Source organism: Pongo abelii, chromosome 6 (genome assembly GCF_028885655.2).
Source record: "Pongo abelii isolate AG06213 chromosome 6, NHGRI_mPonAbe1-v2.0_pri, whole genome shotgun sequence".
In the NCBI taxonomy this organism is placed as follows: domain Eukaryota; kingdom Metazoa; phylum Chordata; class Mammalia; order Primates; family Hominidae; genus Pongo; species Pongo abelii.
The window spans coordinates 1,609,701-1,634,379 of NC_071991.2; the positions used below are offsets into that span (position 1 = coordinate 1,609,701).

Below are 24,679 nucleotides of genomic sequence, written 5' to 3' on the forward strand. Positions count from 1 at the left end.
CCCATCCTATTTTAGTTTTTTTTTTTGACAAAGTCTTGCTCTGTCACCCAGGCTGGAGTGCAGTGGCACGATCTCAGCTCACTGCAACATCTGCCTCCTGGGTTCAAGCGATTCTCCTGCCTCAGCCTACCGAGTAGCTGGGACTACAGGTGCGCACCACCACGCCTGGCTAATTCTTTGTATTTTTAGCAGAGATGGGGTTTCACCGTGTTAGCCAGGATGGTCTCGATCTCCTGACCTCACGGTCTGCCCGTCTTGGTCTCCCAAAGTGCTAAGATTACAGGCAAGAGCCACCACGCCCGGCCTTTAATTTTTGATCGCAGTAAAATGCGCATCACAGAAAATCAGCATCATGACCACGTCCCTCTGCAGAGGTCAGTGGCACTCAACACATTCACAACCCTCAGCACCTGTCTCCAGGGCTCTTTCATCTCCCCAAACTGAAACTCTGCCCCATGAAACCCTCACTCTCCCTCCGCCCTGCGCCCCCCGGCACCCACTGTTCTGTTTTCTGTCTCTGCAGATTCGATTGCTGTAGGGACCCCGTGGGTGTGGAATTAGATTATTGGTCCTTTCATGACTGGCTTATTTCACAGAGCCCGATGCCGTCGAGGTCCATCCATGCTGAGGCAGGTGTCTGACTCCCTTTACTCTGCTCAGCTGAGCAGTATCCCATGGTGTAGATTCCCGTGGTGTGGATTCCCGTGGTGTGGATTCCCATGGTGTGGATTCCCGTGGTGTGGATTCCCGTGGTATGGATGGACCACACTGTGCTCATTCACTGGCCTGTCGGTAGACACATGGGCAGCTCCCATCTCTCAGCTCCTGTGAATAACGTCTCTGGGAATGTGGGTGAGCACCTGCCTCTCAGATCCTGCTTTCAATCCTTTTGGGTGGGGGCTGGGTGCGGTGGCTCACGCCTGTCATCCCAGCACTTTGGGAGGCCAAAGAGGGTGGATCACCTGAGGTCAGGAGTTTGAGACCAGCCTGACCAACGTGGTGAAACCCTGTCTCTACTAAAAAAAAAATTAGCCAGACATGGTGGCAGGCGCCTGTCATGCCAGCTACTTGGAGGCTGAGGCAGGAGGATCTCTTGAACCTGGGAGGCAGAGGCTGCAGTGAGCTGAGATCTCGCCATTGCACTTCAGCCTGGGAGACAGGCTTAAACAACAACAACAACAACAAATTAATCCTTTTGGGTTTTTTTTTTTTTTTGAGACTGAGTTTCGCTCTTGTTGCCCAGCCTGGAGTGCAATGGCACGATCTTGGCTCACTGCAACCTCCACCTCCTGGGTTCAAGCGATTCTCCTGCCTTAGCCTCCTGAGTAGCTGGGACTATAGGTGCCCGCCACCACGCCCAGCTAATTTTCTTTTCTTTTTTTTTTGTGAGTCAGAGTTTCGCTCTTGCTGCCCAGGCTGGAGTGCAATGGTGCCATCTCGGCTCACTGCAACTGCCACCTCCTGGGTTCAAGCGATTGTCCTGCCTCAGCCTCCCGAGTAGCTGGGATTACAGGTATGTGCCACCACACCCGGCTAATTTTTTAAACATTAGAGATGGGGTTTCTCCATGTTGGTCAGGCTGGTCTCAAACTCCTGACCTCAGGTGATCTGCCAGCCTCGGCCTCCCAAAGTGCTGGGATTACAGGCGTGAGTCACCATGCCTGGCAGGGCCACACTCTTCAACTACAGAGCACCCACCTCATTGGCACTGGTCCACTCATTGTCCAAATTCATTCGGTCCACAAATATTTACGGAGCATCCCCAGCTGCTGGGTGCTGGGACCCACCAGTGGGCAGGAGGGCCGTGCCCACCCCTTCCTGGAAAAGACATTCACCAGGTAAATGCAGAGATTCAGCATTGGGGTGACCCCAGCACACAGTCCTGAGGGAGGAAGCACAGTGATTTGATCGGATTTGCTTTTCTCTTCCGTTTCGGATTCCGTCCAACCCTTGAAGGACCTCTGAGGTGCCCCGTGGCTGGTTCTAGGCCCTATTCAAGCCTCCTCCTCCAGAAAGCCTTCCCAGTCCTGGGCATCTGTAGCCAGCTCGGCCTTTCTCACCTGGGGCCTGGAACATCTCCCATTCTGAACTGCTGTGTTTTGGGTTTACTGTTCTCTGGCTTTTGGTCCCAGGCAGACGGTGGCCTCTTGTGTTCAGGGACAAGGCGAAGAGCATCCATGCACCCCCACAGTACCCAGGCTAGGGTCTGTGCCTGCCAGGCCCCCGGCAAAGCCTGGATGATTAGGGCTGGGCTGCTCTCCTGCCTCTGTCCTGTCTCTGGCCTCTCCGTATCAGCTGGTGGTCATCCCGCCCTGCACCCGTCATCCCGCCCTGCACCCATCATCCCGCCCTGCACCCGTCATCCCGCCCTGCACGCCCCACCACGTGGATGAGCTCCCTGGGGAGTTAATGGCTAATGGAGTCTCCGCTCTCTCTTGTCAAATGCAGCCATCATCAGCTGGTGCTTTAAGGGACCCTCTCCCGTCCCCACCCTATTCTCAGGTGGCTCCTACCCACACCACCTAATGGTGAACCCCAACACGGGGACACAGGCAATGCCTTCCCAGCACCACTGTGGGTGCCACCAGGCACGACTTCCTAAACACCCACAGAGCAATACCTGGAAATTCAGCTGAGGCATTGGGACCCCAACCTCTCCCAGAGTGGCCCCAGCTCCACGGCGTCTGCATGGCTCCAATCATGAGCAGAGCAGCCCCGACCTCCGTCCTGACCCAGGGCACCAGAGTGCCACTGCGGATCTCACCACCATACAAGCCAGACCTGCTAGGAAGCTCTTCCCTGCCCCACCAGCTCTCGGGCCGATGCACACAACGGGGCCTTTTGAATTCCCTGAGGTTAAGGTTCCCCTTGAGTCTCCTGGGCTACAAGCAAATCCCCCGAGGGGAGAAGTCCAGGCTGACACAGCCTCCTGAACCCCTGCCTTGGGAGGCCACACCTCATTTGCCTCTAGAACAGATGATTGGGGAGCACTGTTTGCAGAGTTCTCTCTCTCTGGGTAAGTTCCAAAGCCACATCTTAGTGGATGCGCTATGGCCTGGGTGGATGGCTCTCGTGTGTTTACAGCTGGGTCCCTTGCTTGGGAGCTGCCCCCGGGTGGGCAGCCTCTCCAACCTGTTTGAGTGCTTTACCTGGAGCAGGAAGAGGGCCTTGTGCTCTGGGCAGTGGTTCCTTGGGCACTGCATCGTCTTTGCTTCTCTCCAGGGCCCACCTTCCCTGGCGGCTGCATCCCAGCCGAGGGCAGGCCCCTTTTGCCAGCTGAAGGCAGAAAGGCCGGCAGCCCTGGTGTGGGGGCAGGCAGAGAAACCCCCTGGAGTGGTCTCCGTTCTTCTAAAAGTGATGTTGACCACCGTGTCGCAGGCAGCTGGCAGAGTGGCGTTTCGATCTGTCGTTACAGCCTTGCATCACTGCAGTCTCCCACCCAGGGAGCATCTCTGTCCAACCACAGCGAGCCTCCAGCTCCTACCCTCTGCCTGGGCTGGGGCAGAGCCTGGGGTCTGGGTGGGAGAAGCGCGACTCTGGGATTAGACCTTACAAAGCAGGTTCCTCCTGGGAGTCAGCCCGGGTCTAAACGCAGCTGGGTGTGAAGGGGGTGCCATCGGATGTCGAGTTAGGAGGATGAGACCTCCAGCCCCGGCACCCGCATGTGTCTTTGGAAACCAGCTTTGGCTGCGCCCCTGGGGACACGCCCCTGAGGACACTGTCTGCCGTGGCCTCCCGCTCTCCTCCCCAGCACAGGCAGGGGGTCTCCCTCCTCCACCGCCACTCGCTCGGCCTCACCCTCCCCGCCAGGCACCTGGCTTTTCCCCGCCGACCCCCCCAGGGGGGCTGCGGCCCCCAGAAAGGCTGCACTCTGGGAGCAAAGTGGCCTGAAACCAGAGAAAAGAACGCCGGGGAATTTGGCTTAAACTCGTTAAACCCAGTGAACCCTCTCGCCAAACGATCGCAGTCTGCGCCCGGTCTTTTAATCTCGTTCGGGCCTCGGGGTAATTTGTTTAGCTGTGCTGATCAGCTGAAGGTTAATTCAATTGGACTTGGGTTATTTATTTGTGCCCGGATTTGCTAAGTGTCATTGGAGGTACACGAGGTCTTTATTACAGTGGCGAGATAGCTTCATTAGGGTGAGGGCCACTCCCGCCGGATCCGCCCCTCCCGCCAGCTCCAGGCTGAGGCAGTCTTGGGAGGCTGGAGCCCCGGGTGCGGTGGCTCCCGTTCCTGGATGCAGGGGATACCTGAGCACTGTGCCGGGAGGCCAGCCTCACCGGCTCTGGTGTTGACACCGGGCGGTTCTCTCACGTAACCCATCCTAACCGAGGCTGAAGGACCTGCTTCCCAGGACCCGTCTCCTCCCTCAGGGGGACCTAAAGGCGTTTTCCCCACCTCGCCTCAGTGTTCCCATCCACACATGGGGAACAGCACCCTGCCCTTCTGCGGCCTCCCAGGCTGGGCTTTGTAGCTCCAGCCCCCACCCCGCCCGGTGACCGGAGCAGAAGGACGCTGAGGTCGCAGAGCGGGCAGCCGGGTTGGCCGGGCGAGCAGACCTCCTGCACGGAGCCGGGATCCTTCTCAGGCAGCCGGCAGATGATGGATTGCACGTGGACACTGCCTGGGATGCGTGTGACTTGGCAGCCTGCCCGTTTCCTGCCCTGGGATCAGACGCCCTGGTGGGTGTCCTTTTCCTGGTCCCCTGTCCTCCTAGCCCGGGGCGGTATCTGGAGGGGGGAGGCTCGCCCCCGTGCCCGTGTCCTCGGGCCACCTGCCGGTCCCTGCCCACCCCGGCCGCGGAGGGGCAGGATGGGCTGTGGAGACTTGGGGAGTTCTGGGGTGACACAGAGGGCCCGGGCTGGAGGCTGTAGCAGCCAAGGCCACGGGAAATGTGGGAGGGGTGGCAGGTGCCCCCCGAGGAGTAGCCCAGGTGCCCCGGAGGCTGCTGAGAGGGTTGAGAGTGCAGAGACGAGGGACACAGGGAAGGCTTGAATTCTCTCGCCATCTTCAATGTCGGAGCCCAGACAGGGCAAGGCGAGGAGGGGTCCGGGGCGAAGACGCCACCCACGTTCCTCCTTCCCATGGGCTTCTTCTCCTTCTAGCCCTTCCAGGAGAGAAACCATCCCACAAGTCCAGAGTAGGGGCGTCCCCGGGGCCACGTCTCCTGAGCAAACACTGTTTTCTAGGAGTCCGAGGGTCCTCGGCCATCTAGGTCAATCCCTTTGCAGAACGGTGAAGGAATCTGAAGCCCAGAGAGGGAGAGTGATGCCTCCTGGGTCACACAGCCCATCGGGCAGGGCAGGGACAAACGGCGAGAAAAGGACCAGTGTGAGAGGAGAGCCAAGCCCAGCCAAGCCCAGCGTCTACCCACATCCACACCTCACAGCCACCCGACGGGGAGGGCACCATTGCCCCTTTTCAAAGGTGAGAAAATGGAGGCTCAGAGAGGTTCAGCAACTTTTCCCACAGCTACTCCGTTGTAGAACTGCAGTTCCAGGTATCCCCGAGCTCTCCCTTCCTGAGCCATCTGCTCCTGCCCTCCTATCCGAGCCCTGGCCCTCCCAGTCAAAGCAGGGTAGTGGCTGTTCAGAAGCCTTGGGGCTAGTCAATCCCAGCTGTCTCGGACCAGGGCCCCCCCAGGAGGAGACCCTGAAGGATGCAGTTGAGAATACGTGCTTCCTTTGGGAGGTGATCTCAGGAATTGCAGGGGAAAGAGGGGGAGCGTGTTAGTGACAGCTTTCCGGAGAAACAGAACCAATGCACAGAGGAGATTTAGGATGAGGAATCTGGTTTATGTGACTCTGGGGACTGAGAAGTCCCACCATCTGTGTTGCAAGCTGGAAACCCAGGGAAGCCTGAGGTGTGATTCAAACTCAGCTCAGGTCCGGAGGCCTGAGAACCAGGGCAGCTGATGGTGGACATCCAGTCCCGGGGCAAGAGAGGATGAGATGTCCTGGCTCCAGTGGCAAGGCAGGAAATGAGGGGTGAACTCCTCCTCCCTCTGCCGTCTGTTCTATTCAAGCTCTTGAGGGATTGGATGATGCCCAGCCACTTGGGGAGGGCAGCCCACCTTCCTGAGTCCACAATTCAAATGCTGATCTAATCCAGAAACACTCTTATACACACAATGTGTAGTCTGGGCACCCCACAGTGCACTTAAGTGGACACATAAAATTAACCATCCCAGGGAGTGAGGTGGGTAAGGGAAGATGGGCCGCAATGGGTGTGTCTCCATGCCTGCCACCACTGTGGGGAGCTGCTGGAGCACACGCCTCAAAGTCTTCCCTGAGGGAGAGGGGAGCTGGGGTATTTGTACCCCAGCTCTATCAGGCATTGGCTGAATGTCCACACTCCTGGATCACCACCTCTCATCCTCATGATGTCCCATGGTCCTCATTTCACAAGTGAGCTCTGGGTACATGGGGAGCATCAGTCACACCCTGGGTCAGTACCTCAGCTGTCCCTCACATGATATCCTCATTATCCACACTGCAAAGCAAACCATCCCTATGATGGGTTCATTGTGGATCATGACTTAGTGGGTCAAGAGTTTGGAAGTGGCTCAGCTGGGCGGTTCTTCCACTCCATGTGGCTGCCAGATGGTACCCTGCTGGTGGGCACTCTGGTCTAGAGGGTCCATGATGGCTTTACTCACATGCTTGGCATCTTGGCAGGGACAGCTGGAAGGCAACGTTCAGCTGGGACTCTCCACAGGGCTCCTCCCTGTGGCCTTTCCAGCACAGTGGTCTCAGGGTAGCTGGACTGCTTGCATGTCAGCTCAGGGCTCCCAGAGCCACTGTCCCAAGAGACAGAAGGTGGAAACTGCCAGTCTCTTAGGCTAGGACCAGAAACCAGCACCCCTGCATCCACAGCCTTTTGGTAGTGATGAAATAAACATAACATTTATCATTTTAATCATTTGTAAGTGGGATTAAATACATTTACAATATTGTGCAACCATCGGCACTGTCTATACCTAAAACTTTTTCATCATCTGCAATAAAAACTCTGTATGCATTAAACCATAACTCTCCATCCTTCTGTCCCTCTTGCCCCTGGTACCCACCATTTTGCGCTCTACCTCTATGAATAAGGCCATTTCAGACACTTCATATAAGCAGAATCATACAGTATCCGTTTTTTGGTGACTGACTTATTTCACTTTACATAATGTCCTCGAGTTTCATCCACATTGCAGCACGTGAGGGCACTTCATTCCCTTTTTAAAAATTTGTATTTTATTTATTTATTTATTTATTTTTGAGAGGGAGTTTCGCTCTTGTCACCCAGGCTGGAGTGCAATGGAGCGATCTCGGCTCACCGCAACCTCCGCCTCCTGGGTTCAAGTGATTCTCCTCCTTCAGCCTCCCAAGTAGCTGGGATCACAGGCACCCACCACCACTTCCAGCTAATTTTTGTATTTTTAGTAGAGACAGGGTTTTACCATGTTGGCCAGGCTGGTCTCGAACTCTTGACCTCAGGCAGGTGACCCACCTGCCTTGGCCTCCCAAAGTGCTGGGATTACAGGCGTGAGCCACCGCGCCCAGCCTTCATTCCCTTTTAAGGCTGAGTAATGCTCCACTGTGTGGAAGGACCATGTTTTGTGTATCCATTCATCAGTGCATGACACTTGGGCTGCTTTCCCCTCTTGGCTGCTGGGGACGGTGCTCCTGTGAACACGGGTGAACAAGTGACTGAGTCCCCACATGCTCTTGATGGAGCCTGGAGCCCACAGATTGAACGGGAGGGGGAACAGCCTCCTCTCAATGGGAGGGGGGCAAATAATTTGCAGTCTTTTTTCTGTTTGTCTGTTTGTAGACGGGGTCTTGCTCTGTCACCCAGGCTGGAGTGCAGTGGCACCATCATAGCTTACTGCAGCCTCAACGTCCTGGGCTCAAGCGATCCTCCCACTTCAGCCTCCAGAGTAGTTGGGACTACAGGTGCATGCCACCAAGCCTGGCTAATTTTAATGTTTTTGTAGCAAAGGGATCTGGAGGTGCTGCCTAGGCTGATCTCAAATTCCTGGACTCAAGGGATTTTCCCACCTCGGCCTCTCAAAGTTGTTGGGATTACAGGCGTGAGTCACCTTTAATCCCCTGCACTGTGCTAGACAGAGATTGCTGAAGACTGTGTTCCCGGGGCCACATAGCAAATCTGCCAAATGGCAGAGGAAAGGGGAGATAGGGGCCCGGGTTCTGGAGAAATGAGGCTGGGTCTGGGGAAGACAGGTCAGAGGCAGCGTGGCTGGGAGATGCAGCTGGGAGAAATGGAAGGAGAGGGTGGGTGTCCAGGCTTCCAGAGAGGGGTGGGCATGTATCATCCCTCAGGACTGGAGAGACTTGGGTTGGGAGGAAACCAGGCTGGGGAGAATTTGAGAGCCTAGGCGTGAAGGCTGATGTGTGTCTGGGCTTCACCACCCCTGAGCTGTGTGGCCAGGAGCCATCACTAAAACTCTCAAACATCCTCTTTTATAAGACAGGAATAATAATAGGACCCCTTCAAAGGGCGTCGAGGGAATTCAGAGGGAAAGTCTGTGCATATCTCTGACCTGGCTGTGATGTTAATTTTAGGAGTCAACTTGACTGGGGTAAGCGGCGCCTAGAGAGCTGGTAAAAAACATCACTTCTGGGCGTGTCTGTGAGGCCCTAATTGCCAGCTGGGTGGGTCCACACTCTCTTCAGCGGTTCCTGGGGCTGGCAGCTAGCAGGTCTTGTGGTCTCTGAGGCCTTGGGGGGCACCTCCCATTGTTTGCCCCCACTTACATCTGCTCAGGACATGCTTCCCACCTCCACCGCCCCCTCTCCCTGCAGGACCACCTGCCTCTTCCTGCCTCCCCACCCAGCCTGCCTTTTCCTTGCACGACAGCCAAAATCCCATTCCCCCGAGGTTCCAGAAGGGATCAGCACTTGAATCAGCAGACCAAGTAGACAAGTCCACCCTCCCCAATGTGGGCAGGTGTCACCTAAACCACTGAGGGCCCCCCTGGGACAAAGGCAGGGGAAGGGAGAATTCTCTCTCTTCCTGTGCTGGGACATCCATCTCCTCCTGACTTTGGACATCGAGCTCCTGTTCTCAGGCCTTCAAACTTGGACTGAATTGCTCCACTGGCTTCCCTGGGCCTCTAGCTTGCAGACAGCAGATGGTGGGGCTTCTCAGCCTCTGTGATTCTGTGAGCCAATTCCCATGTAGCTCTCTCTCTGTCTCTCTCTCTCTCTCTGTCTCCCTCTCTCTCTCTCTCTCTCTGTCTCTCTCTCTCTGTACACACACACACACACAGACACACACATATATCCTTTGGTTCTGTTTCTCTGGAGAACCCTGGCTAATCTGTGTGCACTTCCCAGGGGCCCAGCCTGAGCCAGAGCTGTTTGGGAGGCTGCAGCATCCACCACCGGGAGCCCAAATCAATCCGACGGCTGTGGTTTGGCGGGGGGTGGGGGGTTCCCCTCTCCGCAGCATCCGGCTGGTGGTCCAAGGCGCCGGGGCCCCTCGCTTTCCTCACAGGGCTCTGCCTGCGGGAGGCTGGACTGGTTTCCTTCTTGGGCATCTCAGGATCTCAGCAGAAACTGGGGGCTTCTTGAGGTCATGCTTCCAAAGGTGGGATGTCCTCACTGCGTGCCACTGGCCAACAGGAAGCATGGCTGGCCCAGCCCTCGGGGGAGGGAAATCCACTCTACTCATGACTAGGTAGGAAAAATGGGGCGCAAAGGATGGGAAGAGCCGTGGCGGCCATGCAGAGACCGGCCAGCTGGCGTCTAGCTACACGAGGCCATGCACCAGTGGGAGTGGGTGGTGGGGCTGGGCGGGCAGGAGCAGCCCACTCTGCGGGGGTGTGGGGACAGACACGCACTCTATGGACGTGCCTCGGTGGCACCAGGAGTCACTGGGGGCACCCAGCAGGTGCATGCTTAATGCATCAAGGGTGAGACGTAAACAGCAGGCCAGGCAGGTCCAAGCTCTCTTCAGTGGTCCCCAGGGCTGGCAGCCGGCAGTGCAGGAAATGGGGTCCCCGAGGCCTTGGGGGGCACCTCCCGTTGTTCGCTCCCACCCACATCCGCTCAGGACGCGCTTCCCACCTCCACTGCCCCCTCTCCCTGCAGGGACACCTGCCTCTTCCTGCCTCCCCGCCCAGCCTGCCTTTTCCTTGCATGTCAGCCAAAATTCGATTCCCCCAAGACTCTGCCTCATCAAAGATCCTCTTTCTCATCACCATAATTTTCCGTTTGTAGGTTAAGCTGCACCTGGGGTTCTCAGAAATCTGCTAACTCTCTTCCAACTCCCTGAACTCCTCAAACGCCTCGTCCTCCCCCGCTTCTGTTGTTCAGAGGACAGGACGTAGCAGGCAGGGGCGTGGAGAGGGGGTGGCTGGGGAGTGCCTTGTCCAGGAACATCTTCGGAGACCATGTATGGGTGGGCAGGGAGCCAGGCTCCTCCATCAAGTCCATAGAACTGTTTACCTGGTAACAGCAAGACCGAGGCAGCTGTGCTCTCACCTTTTTGTCCATCCTTTCCAGGGGTCTGGAATCTGAGGCTCAGAGCCCTTTCCCAGGAAGAAGAGGGCAACCAGCCCCTTTCAGTGTGTCCCGTGCTCCGTGCACCTCTGTGACATCTGGTTACTGTACTCTGAAGCTTCGCACACCCCCGCGGTCCCTATCGTAACCCCAGAAAACCAAGGCTCAGAAGGCAACGGGCCCCAGGGCACCTGGACGGTGACGACGGTGGCTGTGAGATGACAATCGGGGTCTCTGGGATTTCAATTAGGTTTGGAGGATAAAATGTGCGAATAGGAAGCTATCACACAAGCTAGAACATGCCCGGTCCCGGATCAGGCTTTATTCCTGCAATTTGCTGTGGGTACAGAGGAGAGAATCTCCCTGGGGGTCCAAGTGGACTGTGGCATTGGGGACGGCATCCCTGGCAGGGGTACAGTGCGGGACAAAGGCTGGGGGGAGGGAGGCTTGGGGCAGATTGAGTGCAGGATGCCTGTGTGTGACCAGGCCGGGTGGCCCCCAGGCCTTGGGGCAGCCAGACCCACCTTGCCTCAGGGCGGTGCTCACAGAGGCTGGGCAGGACGCCTGCAGGATCTCCCTTTGAGCCCCCTGCTGGCCAAGGGGAAGGAAGGAGGCCTCTGGAGATGGGGAGAGAAGCCAGAGCCCAGCCCTGGCACCTTGGGCCCTTGGGAAGCTGCTATCCAGGCAGGGTGGACTGGAGCCCCCGCAGGAGACCCCCAACCCCAGAAGCACCTCTGCTGATAGTGCCCCAGGTTCTCTGTCTTTCCGAGACAGTCCCAAGGTCACCACCCCAGAGAGGGTCACAGCCCCAGGCCAAGGGCGCTAGTCTGCCCTCCTTCCTCCCTCCTTCCCTGCTTCCTGCCACCTTTCTTCCCGCTTCTTCCCCACTCTTTTCTCCCTCCTCCTTCTTCTTTCCCTCCTCCCTCCATCCCTCTCTCGTCTATGCCTCCCTCCCTCCATCTATCCTCCCTCTTTTCATCTCTCCCTCCCTCCGTCCTCCATCCATCCTCCTATCCATCCACCCTCCCATCCATCCATCCATCCATCCATGCATCCACCCTCCCATTCATCCATATATCTATTCATCCATCTATGCCTCCATCCATCCACCGTCCCTTCTATCCCTCCATCCTCCCATTCATCCGCCCTCGTATCCACCCACTCTCCCATTTATCCATCCTCCCATCCGCCCTCCCATCCATCCACCCTCTCATCCATCCATGCATCCATCCAGCCATCCATCCATACATAGATCTATCCATCCAACCATTTATCCATCGACTCTCCCACCCATCCACCCTCCCATCCATCCATCCGTCCATCTGTCCGTCCATCCCTCCATGCATCCATCCATCCATCCATCCATCCATCCATCCGTCCGTCTGTCCGTCCATCCATCCATCCATGCATGCATCCATCCATCCGTCCGTCCGTCCGTCCATCCATCCATCCATGCATCCATCCATCCATCCATCCGTCCGTCCATCCATCCATCCATGCATGCATCCATCCATCCATCCATCCGTCCGTCCGTCCATCCATCCATCCATGCATGCATGCATCCATCCATCCATCCATCCATCCATCCGTCCGTCCGTCCATCCGTCCATGCATCCATCCATCCATCCATCCATCCGTCTGTCCATCCATCCATCCATGCATGCATCCATCCATCCATCCATCCATCCTCCCTACATCCACCCTCCCATCCATCCATGCATGCATGCATCCATCCATCCATCCATTCATCCATCCATCCATCCATCCATTCATCCTCCTATCTACCCACCCTCCCTTCTATCCATCCATCCTCCTATCCATCTATCCATTCTCCCATCCATCCACCCTCCCACCCATCCATCCTCCCGTCCATTCATCTATCCATCTTGCCATCCATCCACCCTCCTGTCCATCCATTTATCCATCCATCCATCCATCCATCCATCCATCCATCCATCCATCCATCCTCCCATCCATCCATCCATCCTCCCATCCATCCATCCATCCATCCATCCATCCATCCATCCATCCATCCTCCCATCTATCCATCCATCCATCCATCCATCCATCCATCCATCCTCCCATCCATCCATCCATCCATCCATCCATCCATCCATCCATCCTCCCATCCATCCATCCATCCATCCTCCCATCCATCCACCTTCCCATCCATTCATCTATCCATCCTCCTATCCATCCACCTTCCCATCCATTCATCTATCCATCCGCCCTCCCGTCCATCCATCTATCCATTCTCCCATCCATCCACCCTCCCATCCATCTATCTATCCATCCTCCCATCCATCCATCCATCCATCCATCCATCCATCCATCCATCCATTTATCCCCCCATCTATCTGCCCTCCCTTCTATCCATCCATACTTCTATCTATCCATCCTCCCATTCATCCACCTTACCATCCATCCATCCATCCATCCATCCATCCATCCATCCATCCATCCTCCCATCTACCCAACCTCCCTTCTATCCATCCATCCTTCCATCCCTTCTCCACCCATCCACCCTCCCATCCATCCATCTATCCATCCTCCCATCCATTCACGCTCCCATCCATCCTACCAGCCATCCACCCTCCCACCCATCCAAGCAGTCCTTGCCTGTCTAGGACAGTAGGAGCTCTGTCAGCTCTGGAGATACAAAAGTGAACAGGACTAGAAAGGCCACTGCCTCCACGGAGCTCCCTGTTTAGTAGGAGAGAAAGAAAACAAGAAACGAACACGCCTGTATTTCTGTATACATGAATGCTGAGAATCTGGGGAGAACAGCTGGGATGAATTGGGATCCGGGGGCCTGGGATGTTTCTGATGAAGAGATGTTTGGGCTGGGGCTGCAGCAGGGGCCAAGCTGGCCCTGGGATGGAGGAAAGGCCAGTCCTGCCCGTGTCAAATCTGGAGAGGGTGGGGGTGGGGCGGGGGTGAGGGTGAGACAGGGACCTGGACGTTCATTCTGGAGCTGTTTCACAAGCACCTCCAGTGCACCAGAGTCCTGGGACTAGTTGTGGCGCGGGCATGGGGTGGGGTGGGATCGGTGAGCACCCCTCACCTCACGATCCCCTCGTCCCTTCCCTCACCCGCCGCTGCCCACACCCCCGGCTCCTTCCAGGATAGAGCCCGGAAAACAAGTCGGGGGAGGGAGGGTGCGGAGATCCAGATAAACCCCTCTCCCCAAATCGTGTTCCAATTCCTCAATTTCACCTCCTCACTCAACAGGGAGCCATCTCTAGTTTCCCAGGCAAACCCTTAGGAGCTGGGGATTTATTTGTGCATTTTTAACCCATTGTACAGATTCTGATTCCATTAGTGAAGCCACACCTTGGGGGCCACAGTGCCTTTCGTCTGCAAAGGGGCCCTGCAAAGACTGGTCAGGAAAAATTAATTAAACATTTTAACCTCTCAACGTCTCATGGCTGCGACATTCCCCTCCCGTGTCAGCCAAGAGAGAAACAGCCACGTTTATCTACGATCTCCTGGAGGAGCGGAGGCCACTCAGCCCCTGATACAATCTTGGGTGCCGTGTGCATGGGGACAGTTTACAACCCCACATGACAGAAATCAGATATTTAGGGAGATGGAGTGATGGCCTGGCGTTAGTGGGGTCCGACGTGTTCCAGGCTCCGTGCCCTATCCCCAGGGCTCTAATGGCTGTGTGTGGGTGGGGGTGTACTCCACCTACGAGGCGCTGGGAGTCAAATGCATTTATCAGCTTCCTGGAGATTTAAAACCCAATAGCCTCTCTCCTGCCATTGCAGAGAGTGGCAACAGTGTACGCAGGCGAAACATGTGGTTCCCTGGGTCCACGCTGCTTTTTCTTCCCCCAGTCCTGCAAATTATTCTCCCCGTGGTCTTTCTGCTTGAGTCACTGACTCTATGCTCTTTTACCAACCATGTACCCTGTGCCAGGTGCTGTGCCCACCCTGGGTCACCTCGGGGGCCAAGAGAGCTGATGGCCACATCCGGGGGCGTGGACAGATGGGAAGAGGAGCACACCAGTCAATACATGAGCCCATTTCCGGCAATCAGCGCCACGAAGGTACCAACGTGGAGGGGTGCAATCGTGCCTGGGGGGGTGGTTCGAGGAGGAGCATCTGAGGAGGTGATGTTTCGGTTGAGGCTTGAATGCCAAGCAGAAGGCAGGCAGGTGGAGGTCGAGGGAAAAGCATTCTGGGCGGAGGGAACAGCGTATGTAAAGGCTCGGAGGCAGAAAAGGACTCAAATGTTTTGCGGACTCAAAGAGAGGCAGCTTCCTTCAACTGTCAACTGCCGTGATGAGTTATTGCAAACTGTGGGACTTAAAACCACAGAAAGTTACTGTCCCACAGGTCATGAGGGAACCAAGGAGTCGGAGTCAGCAGGGCTGGTTCCTTCTTGAGGGTCCTGGCGGCGGAGAATTTATTCCAGGCCCTTCTCCTGCTTCTGGCAGCTGCTAACAGCTCGTGGCTGACACACCGCTCCAATCTCTGTCGCTGTCATCCCACGGCCCTCGTCACATGGCGTCTGTGTCTCTGTGTCCTCCTCTGTTCTTACAAGGACATCTGTCATTGGATTTGGGGCCCATCCTGAATCCAGGATGACCTCATCTTGATATCTTTAATCAATTCCATTCCCTAAGACCAATTCACAGGGTGAAAGGTCCCATTCACAGGTCCCAGGAGTCAGCGCTTGGGTAGATCTTTTTGGGGTCCCCGTTCACCCCATGGCAGGCAGCACATGGTCTCGGTGGTGACCCAGGAGGCTCACGGTGCGAGATGAAGGAGCCAAGGTGGTGGGGCCAGGCTCCGTAAGGCCCCTGGCCCCTGGCACGGGGTTGGCTGTGTTCAGGGTGCAGCTGGCAGCTGCTGTGGGGTTTGCAGGGGCCTGGATGTGGGCACAGGGAAGAGGATGGTTCTCAGAGCTTCCAGGGGATCTGTGGGGGGCAGGGCCTCTCCCATTTCATCGAGAGGAAGATGGAGAAACCAGAATTCCTGAGGCCTTTGGGAAAATGGAGCAGTGACGGAGGAAGAAGGGGAGATGCCGCGGGAGGCCGTGGGACGTACGGAGGGGATCGAGTGTGGGTCGTGACAGTCCCCGGCTCGCAGGTGGGATCCCAGGCTCAGCTGGGCAGAAGGGCCAGCAGGAGGGTTAAGTGTATCCCAAGGCCCGTGGCTGGATAGGATGTCACATTGAGTTTTTAAATTACACTTGTCAAAAACATAAAAGTATTCGCCAGCCTTGAGGGGCTGCACCGGCTGGGTTCTGATGCCTCCTTGCGGGGGTTGTTAAGGAGGCAGAGGCCGGTGCAGGGGCCAGTGCAGGGCATGCGCTGTGTGACCCTGAGCCAGCCCCTGCCCCCTCTGGGCCGCCCTTCTGCATCAATTACGAGGTCTCCAGGCCTCCGGCGCATCTTCCTGCCTGTAATTTTCCCCAAAATCTGAGAGAAGCTTCCCACCCACGATTGCCTTCCAGGCCTGCTCTCTGGTGTAAACACGGCCTCAGCTAAAAGGTTGAACTAATGATGAAGCTTCTCTGGATTCATTATGTTCGCCGGGTTTCTCTCCCCTGTGGGAGCTGTGATGTCAGATAAGCAGCTTTTGGAAAGTGGGTGGCCGGGCTGCTGGCCTTCTGCAGGACTGGCCAGGGCAGGCTCAGTGGGTGTCAGCTGCAGAGGGAAGATGTGTTGGAGGGAGGCAGCAGGTGCACAGGTGTGTGGACAAATATGTGGACAGACGTGTGCACAGGGGTGTGGACAGGTGTGTGTGTGGACAGGCATGTGCACAGGTGTGTGTGTGGACAGGTATATTAGTTTGTTCTCTTGCTGCTAATAAAGACATACCCAATACTGGGTCATTTATAAAGGAAAGAAATTTAACTGGCTCACAGTTCAGCATGGCTGGGGAGGCCTCAGAAACTACAGTCATGGTGGAAGGGGAAGCAAACACGTCCTTCTTCACGTGGCGGCAGCAAGGAGAAGTGCAGAAGTGCGGCGTGAAGCAGGGAAAACTATCAGACTATCAGATCGCGTGAGAACTCACTCACTATCACGAGAATGGCATGCAGGTAACCGCCCCCATGATTCAGTTACCTCCCACTGGGTCCCTCCCATGGTACGTAGGGCTTATGGGAACTACACCTCAAACTGAGATTTGGGTGGGGAACTACAGCTCAAAATGAGATTTGGGTGGGGACACAGTCAATAGACGTGTGTGTGCACAGGTGTGTGGACAGGGGTGTGCAGCCTCCAGAGACTCAGAAGGCCAGTGGTGCACAGGCCCCCAGGGGCCTGACTGGGCCAGGTTGGAGCCCTCCAGGCTGAGCCTGACCTGGCAGGTGTGCGGGGGGTGGGCTGCCCTGCCAGGCGGGTCAGACTTCTGGTTGACAGCAAGACAGGAGTGTCCTGGGCTGAGTAGAATTCCCAGGCCAAGGGTCTTGCATGGGAGAAAGGGTGGGGGGTGGGGCTGTGCTGATGCAGAACCCCAGAGAGGGGCTCTGGTGGACACCACCCCGCCTGTAATGGCCACAGTCTGTGGTGGGAGCAGGGTCTGTGGGGGTGGATTTCTGAAAATGCTGATCAGGCGGGGAGGAGGGGTGGCTGTTGTGAGGCCCAGCCTATCCCTGGAGCGACAGTGGGAGGGTTTTGGAGAAACAGACTTGGTGGGGAGGTCACTCTGGAACTGGGATTCAGAGGCTCAGCTGCGGTGGTGCTCGAGGCTGTGTGGGGTCCGAGGAGAGGTGGCTCCCAGCAGGCGAGGCCTCGAAGGTGCTGTGCAGCCACACGGAAGTCACTTGGCCTCTCTGGGCTGCGTTCTTGTCAACACCTTCAGCTCCCATTTAGCTTCCCCAGGGCCGGGCCCGGGTGACAACATCCCAGATGTGTGGGACTTGTGACCGGTGTGGACCAGAGAGAACCGGGAGGAGGTACAGGAGAGGGGAGCCCGGTCCTGGTGGCTGGGAGTATCAGCAGGGAGTTACGGGGCAGGAACAGGGAGAAGCCAGAGCTTCCCCCACTTTCGGGGCTGTGGTCCGAGGGGCTGGGTGCTGGGACGCCTGTGATTTGGGAGAACAGGGCCTGGCAGGGCCTCCCTGGTAAGGCAGGGGAGAGTGAAGGCCCTGGGCGATGCCCGCCTGTTTCCGACATGAGGGTCTCTGGCAGGAAATCAGGAAGACCAGCTCCTCAGAGTCCTGGGTGTTGAGGGTGTTTGGAAGCCCGGAGAGCTCAAATGGAGGACAGAATCTCCCTCAATGATGATGGAGAAGGTCGAAGAGGCCGCAGCTGGGGACATTGTGACCAGAGTGGACGGCCTTGAGTGACGGCAGCAGGAGCCATCCCCATGCATAGGGCAGTGAGGCAGCCGCCAAGTCCTCCGTGGCTCACGTCCCCGCAGAACCCGATCTGCTCGTGAGCTTGGCAAGCATCTCCTGGATTTTTAATTTGTGGGAGAAGCGACCTTTTATATTTCAGATCACATGAAGTTAATTTGCACTCCAAGTTCAAGAGAGCTCCTGAAAAGGTACAAATGTGATTTCTTAACAGCTGTTACTGTCGGGCGCAACATGACAGAAATGATGAGAAGCAAGAGTTCATTTTTAGACAGAGAGGACTGCACGCTCTCTCCCTAGAGCCAGCCCAGGATGGCAGCAATCAGAGAAGAATCCGAGGGAGACTGAAGGCCGAACACTCACCTTGTGTGATGTCCCTGACCCATAGCTGTCCTGTCTCTGTTTAAATACCTCCAGTGACGGAGAGCTCACTACCTCTAGGAGTGGCCAAGTCTAACATTGGTTGGGTTTGACTGTGAGAAGGTCTTTCTGGGGTTAGGTCAAATCTGCTTTTGCTGATTCTGTTCTGCCCTCTGAAGACACACAAAATAATCCCCGTTCCTTGTCTTCGAGGAAGTGGCTCTCTCATCTGCTGCTGACCACCTCTGATTCCTTAAGCACGCATATGTGTGCTGATGTCTGGGTCCAGCCTACCTTGGTCCCTGGGAATGGTCTGGTTTTCCAGTGTCTCTAAAGTGGAGGCCTTGGGACCAACACGATGTTCCTTTTCCTGGTGGAGCAGCCAAGATTCCTATCACTTTTCCGCTTCTGGGCGCTGTACCCAGCAAGGCGGGGAAGGTCACGTTCATGCAGAGCTTCTGAGGTACCTGTCATCCCGCCTGGGTGTCGGGGAGCAGGCTCTGTTTGTGGGGTGCTGTGGCCAGTGCTGTGGGGGACAGGGTGGGAGAAGCAGCCCACAGGAGGTTAAATCCGGTGGGTGCAATGGAGTTGACAGTGATGGGAGCTGGCGGTTTTAGGATGAACCTGCCAGTCCAGGGTGGGGCTCAGCTGCTACCCAGGGGAAACTTGCCCCGTATACCAGGGCTGAAGCTGAAACAGTCAGATCCTCTTTCTCAGTTATTTGGAGGAGTTGGGGACAGTGGGTTTGTCCCTGCTGGTGGCCATGGGGTAGCTTTATTTCCCACTGGATGTGGGAGATCTAAAGTCTGGTTTTCAGAAAAAGGAAAGAAGGGGCCAGGTGTGGTGGCTCACGCCTGTAATCCCACCACTTTGGGAGGCCGAGGCGGGCAGATCACCTGAGGTCAGCAGTTTGAGACCAGCCTAGCCAATATGATGAAATCGTGTCTCTACTAACAATACAAAAATTAGCCAGGCGTGGTGGTGGGCACCTGTAATCCTAGCTACTTGGGAGGCTGAGACAGGAGAATTGCTTGAACCCGGGAGGCAGAGGCTGCAGTGAACTGAGATCGAGCCACTGCACTCCAGCCTGGGTGACCGATCTACTGTGACCAGTGTTTTTTTGTTTTTTTCTTTTCTTGTAGAGATGGGGTCTTGCTCTGTTCAGCCCAGGCTGGTCTCGAACTCCTGGGCTCAAGTGATCCTCTCGCCTTGGCCTCCCAAAGTGTCTGGATCACAGGCTTGAGTTGCCACACCCGGTCTCCTCATTTGACAGAGCAAGACAGAGGGAGACTCCGTCTTAAAAAAAAAAAAAAAAAGTGGAGAAGGAGAGAAGGGGTCAGGGAAGCAGTCGGGAGGGAAGAGTGAAGCAAGAAGCAGATGCAGAAAGAAGCGGGGTGGGCACACACCCAGAGCCCCCCTGTGTCACCAGCCTGCTACCAGACCCAGGAGGGTCTCGTCGGGGTGGGGCTCGTGGGACTTAGCTCCTCCTCCAGCCTCAGCCCTCCCAGCGCCAAGATTCTTCAACGTCCTCGGGATGCACCTCCGCACTGTGGGGCCATCTGGGTCAGCCTGGACATGCCGGCCTCTGTCTGGGTCCCAGTCTTCTCACCGCCAGGCGGGCAGGTCAGCAGACCAGGCAGGACCGAGCCCGTCGCCTGGGGCTCTTGTTGTCTGTGCCATTTTGGTTTCTTTTGTCCTTACTTCCGGCCGCTCCTTGAGGATGTTTACTGGCTGCTGGGGCTGTGTGTCCCAGGTGCGGCCTTGGTCATTCCAGGTGCAGCCTCGGATTAAGGATGACGGTCCAGGCTGAAGCATCATGATGAAGAGCTTGGGCCGAGGGCAGTTAAGGTGTGAGTATTCAGATCCCCCACATGCCCTTCTCTGGAAGGTGCCAGCGACCTGTCCTCTCTGGGCCTCTGTCTTCTCCTCTGTGGAATAGGGATGATGGCGTCCGCACCTCATAAGGCTGCTGGAAAATGGGTCTGGGTCTCGGCTGGAATTTCAGCCAGCGCTGAGGACTGGAGGCCCTGGTTCCTGTCCACATGGCCTGGGACCCCCGCGGCCCCGCACCTGGGCTCCGGGGGCAAGAGTGTTGGCTTTGAGGACCCAGCCTTGGAGGTCAGATGGCATCCGTTACGGGTTAAATTTTGTCACCCTAAATTCGTATGTTGAAGTCTTAACCCACAGGGCCTCAGAATGGGATGGTATTTGGAGCCCGGGCCTTGAAAGAGAGGGTGACAGTAAAATGAGGAGACTGGGTGTGGCAGCTCACCCCTGTGATCCAGACACTTTGGGGAGGCCAAGGCGAGAGGATCACTTGAGCCCAGGAGTTCGAGACCAGCCTGGGCTGAACAGAGCAAGACCCCATCTCTACAAGAAAAGAAAAAAACAAAAAAAAACACTGGTCACAGTGGCTCATGCCTGTAATCCCAGCCCTTTGGGAGGCCATGGTGGGAAAATCGCTGGAGCCCAGGAGTTTGAGACCAGCCTGGGCAGCACAGCAAGACCTCATCTCTACTGAAAAAAAAAAAAAAATTAGCTGGGCATCTTGTTGCACCTGTGGTCCCAGTTGCTTGGGAGGCTGAGGTGGGAGGACTGCTTGAGCCTAGGAATTCAAGACTGCAGTGAGCCGTGATGGTGCCACTGCACTCCAGCCTGGGTGACAGAGCAAGACCCTGTCTCAAAATAAAAAGTCAAGTGAAGTTATAGGGGTGAGCCCTAATCCAATCTGACAGGTGTTCTTATATGAAGAGAGCAGGACACACACACACGCACGCACGCACGCACACACACACACACACACACACACACGCATGACCCTGTGAGGACCCAGGAGGAAGATGGCGTTTGCAAACCAAGGAGACAGGCCTCAGCAGGAACCAGCCCTGCCCACGCCTTGGTCTCAGACTTCAGCCTCCAGGACTGTGAGGGATGGATGCCCGTGGCCGGCGTCGCCTGGTGTGTGGTGTTTGTTCTGGCAACCCCGGGAGGCTGGTGCGACGTCTCTTTGGTCTTACTGTCTCCATCGAGACCCTCTCGAAGGCCTGTCCGGGTTGAGGAGGGGGTACGGGAGATCCTGCCTCCTGGGGGGGAAGGTGTCGGGAGAGTGGTGGTACAGGGGCGTTGTGGCAGTGGTTTGTGGGCCCTGCCTGCCACGCAGCCCCCATAGAGACTGAGAGTCCCCCAGCTGGACTGAGGAGAGGGTGAGCTGCCGGGTGGGATTCAGGTCGGGAGAGGGGTGGGGAGCAGGGCTGGGGGCTTTAGGCAGGCCCAGGTCCTCAGGACACAGGCAAGGGAGGCCAGAGAGGCAGCTGGGCCTCTGCGGTGGGCTGAGGAGTTCAGGAAGCCCGGCCTGGGCTGGAGAGAGTCCCAGGCTTGACCGAGGCCATTTCTGTAACACTTCAGGGCAGGTGCACGGGGCTCAGACCCCCAGAGTACAAAAATGCAGCCCAGGAGGCTGCCAGGAGGCTCCCGCCGCTCAGAGACAGAAGACGGCCCCCGTCACGGAGCTCCAGGCTGCAGGGACAGGGCCACCCCGGGCCACCCGCTCGTCCGGCCTGATGTCTCCCACCCGGCACTTTGATCCGCTGAAAGCCTCTAGACGGCAGGCTCTATAACCTCAAGATTTGTGTGCCGGGTGGATCTGGAGGTCCCGCGTCTCAGCGGATTTTATTCCTCTCATTATTTTGCTTAACGGGCTGTTACTGCCGTCTCAGACGGCGTGGAGCAAAAAATGACACTTTTTGGGAGACGTTGTTCAAGACAGATTGGAAAAGCATGACTTAGTGGCAAAGGCTGCAGTGCTGAGCTACCACCTCCCAGGGCAGAGCCGAGGCCCTCAGGTGGGTGAGAGGGAGGTCCAGGCCCAGGGGCCAGAGGGAGTCCACGGCCACTCCTGGGGGCTCCTCTGGAAGCCCCCTGGGCAGGCAGGTCTCAGGGTCCCAGTCCAAGGCAGTGCTCAGCTTCAAGACTGGAAAAAACTGAACTTCTCCTTTCTCTTTTCTGTTTCCGCTTCTCTCAAGTCCCTTAGATCCCCTAATTCATTCATTCATTCATTCGTTCATTCATTCATCCATCCATCCATGAATGAAAGGTCTCTTCAGTGTCAGAGGATACAGAAATGAATGAGAAAGAAAATCTCTCTTTTCCTGGGGCCAACAGATGTGGACTGTGCCCTCGAGTACTGCTCTTTAATTCCCTTTCTTTTATCTTTAAAATAAACTCCTTTAAAAACAGGCAGTTCAAGCCTGGGCAACATGGCAAGACCCCATCTGTATAAAATACAAAAAAAATTAGCCGGGTGTGGTGGTACACTCCTGCAGTCCAAGGTACTTGGGAAGCTGAGGCAGGAGGGTCGCTCGAGCCCAGGAGATCAAGGCAGCAGTGAGCCGAGATCATGCCACTGTACTTCGGGCTGGGTGATAGAGTGAGACCCTGTCTCAAAACAAAACAAAAAACAAAAAACCGGGCAACTCAGATGGTTAAATATAGACATACCATGTGACCTAGTAATTCCACCCCTGGGTATATACCCAAGAGAAATGGCTACATATATCCACACCAGAACTTATATGTGAATGATCACAGCGATTCATAATAGCCAAAAAGTGGAAATTGCGCCAACACCCCTCAGCTGAAGGATGGGTGAACAGGAGGTGGTGTAGCCAAGATGGAATATTTTCCAATAATAAAAAGGAGTGAAGTCCAACACAGGCTGCAGCGTGGATGAACCCTGAAAATATTAGATGCTTAGTTTATTATTTTATTATTTTTTTTTAATTTTTTTTGAGATGGAGTCTCACTCTGTCACCCAGGCTGGAGTGCAGTGGGGTCATCTTGGCTCACAGCAACCTCCACCTCCTGGGTTCAAATGATTCTCCTGTCTCAGCCTCCCAAGTAGCTGGGATTACAGGCATGTGCCGCCACGCACAGCTACTTTTTGTAATTTTAGTAGAGATGGGGTTTCCACCATGTTGGCCAGGCTGGTCTCAAACTCCTGACCTCAAGTGATCCGCCTGCCTCGGCCTCCCAAAGTGCTGGGATTACAGGCATGAGCCCCTGTGCCTAGCCCAGATGCTAATTTTAAAAAGCCAGACACAAAATACCACATCTGTAGCATTCCACTCATGTGAAATGCCCAGGATAGGCAAATACATAGAGACAGAAAATAGAGGCGTGGCTGCCAGGGGCTGGGAGGAAGGATAGTGGGGAGTGATGGTTTAAGGTGTGTGGGGCTTGTTTTTGGGGGTGATGAAAATGATCTAAAGTTGATCGTGGTGATGGTTACACGACGCTGTGAATACACTAAAAAGCATCAAATTGTGTGCTTTACGTGGGTGAGTTGCATGGCATATGAATTATATCTTAATAAAGCTGTTTGAAAAATCACAGTGCCTAGGTGGGGTTGTTAAAAGTATCCGTTATTTTCTGTAGAATATTTAAAAGAGTGCCTGAGACCTACCGGATGTTCAATAAATGTTAGCTATTAAAAAATAATACATTCCTTTTAAGCACCTGAAGCCCTGCCTCCTCCAGGAAGCCACTGGGCCCCGACAGGAAAGGCCTCCGAGGGGGCTTCCTCAAGACCCCTGCCACCCTCCCTGTCAGCCACAGCCACTCTCTCCTGTCTTATTTCTGTTTAACTCTGAGTTTCAGGCAGACATCTCTGTTCGTGGCTTTTTTTGTTTTGTTTTTCTGGGGACAGGGTCTCACTCTGTTGCCCAGGCTGGAGTGTAGTGGTGGGATCACAGCTCACTGCAGCCTTGAACTTCTGGGCTCAAGTGTCCTCCCGCCTCAGCCTCCAGAGGAGCTGGGACCACAGGTACCCACCACCCCCATGCCCAGCCCTGATTTTAATAGTCACCCTGGAGGGGACCCAGCAGCGGCCTCCCCCTCTTCTTCCCCCTCCCTCCTCCCCTCCCCTTCCCCCTCCTCCTCCTCTTCTTCCCCCTCCTTCCTCCTCTCCCCCTCCCTCCTCCCCCTCTTCTTACCCCCCTCCTCCCCTCCCGCTCCCTCTCATCCTCCTCTTCTTCCCCTTCCCTCCTCCCTCCCCCTCCTCCTCTTCTCCCTCTCTCTCCTCCCCCTGTTCTTCCCCCTCCCTCCCCCTCCTCCTACCCCTCCTCCTCCTCCTCTTCATGCTGGGCACCTTCTGGTTCCCTGCCTCTTTGGAGGTTGCCCCCTTCTTGTCCTCCCTCTACTCACTTATCTTGACCCCCAAGCTCCCCTGTTGCCCCCTGCCCCTCTAATACAGGTGAGGTCAGCAGCCAGACTCTCCCTTTTTCCTCTTTCTCTCCTCTCTCTCTTTCCTCTCTCTCTCTCTCTGTCTGTTCCCTGTCTTTCCTCTCTCCCCTCTCTCTCTTTCCTGTCTCTTCTCTCTCCCCTCTCCTTTCTCTCTCTCCTCTCTTTCCCTCATTTCTCTTTCTTCTTTTTCTTTCTTCTCTCTCTCTCTCTCCGCCGACCCCGTCAGACACACACACGCGCACGCGCGTGCA

General features: G+C 55.9%; 1 pseudogene; it reads left to right on the top strand.

The window, feature by feature from the left end:
• The first annotated feature begins 4,328 nt into the window (after positions 1–4,328).
• On the top strand, positions 4,329–7,445 carry LOC100451597 (putative uncharacterized protein PSMG3-AS1; annotated as a pseudogene).
• Positions 7,446–24,679: the final 17,234 nt, after the last annotated feature.